The 332-nt window shown below is 47.6% G+C and overlaps 1 pseudogene; it reads left to right on the top strand.

Annotated features, from left to right (window-relative positions):
• Positions 1 to 332, top strand: part of LOC128249535 (G-box-binding factor-like) — an 80,876-nt pseudogene that overhangs the window by 45,902 nt on the left and 34,642 nt on the right.

The raw sequence follows: 332 nt of genomic DNA, 5'->3' as shown, positions 1-332 counted from the left end.
GAGAAAGTCTTTTACGTTTCGAGCCTACGCTTTTCGACAGAAGAGAACACAGAAATAAACAGGGAGAGAAAATAGAAAAAGTTTTAGTCGCTAGCGATCTATCATGGCGAATGCCGGACAAAGGGTCGCACAGGAGAGCAAAGAAGAAGGGGAGATAATAATGTAGTGGTGATCCCAAAACGAAGGTGCGCGTGCGTTTGTATGTAAGAGCGTGTATGTGCGTGTGGAAAGGGGCTGGTTACATTGACGTGCGCGTGTGTGCATGTGTAGGTGTGTGGATGATGGTTTAATTGCTGGGATGTGGTCAGTGCTAGTGTGGGCGCTAGTGTGGA

Source organism: Octopus bimaculoides, chromosome 15, assembly GCF_001194135.2.
Source record: "Octopus bimaculoides isolate UCB-OBI-ISO-001 chromosome 15, ASM119413v2, whole genome shotgun sequence".
Taxonomy (NCBI): Eukaryota; Metazoa; Mollusca; class Cephalopoda; order Octopoda; family Octopodidae; genus Octopus; species Octopus bimaculoides.
This window is presented reverse-complemented; position numbering and strand designations above follow the sequence as displayed.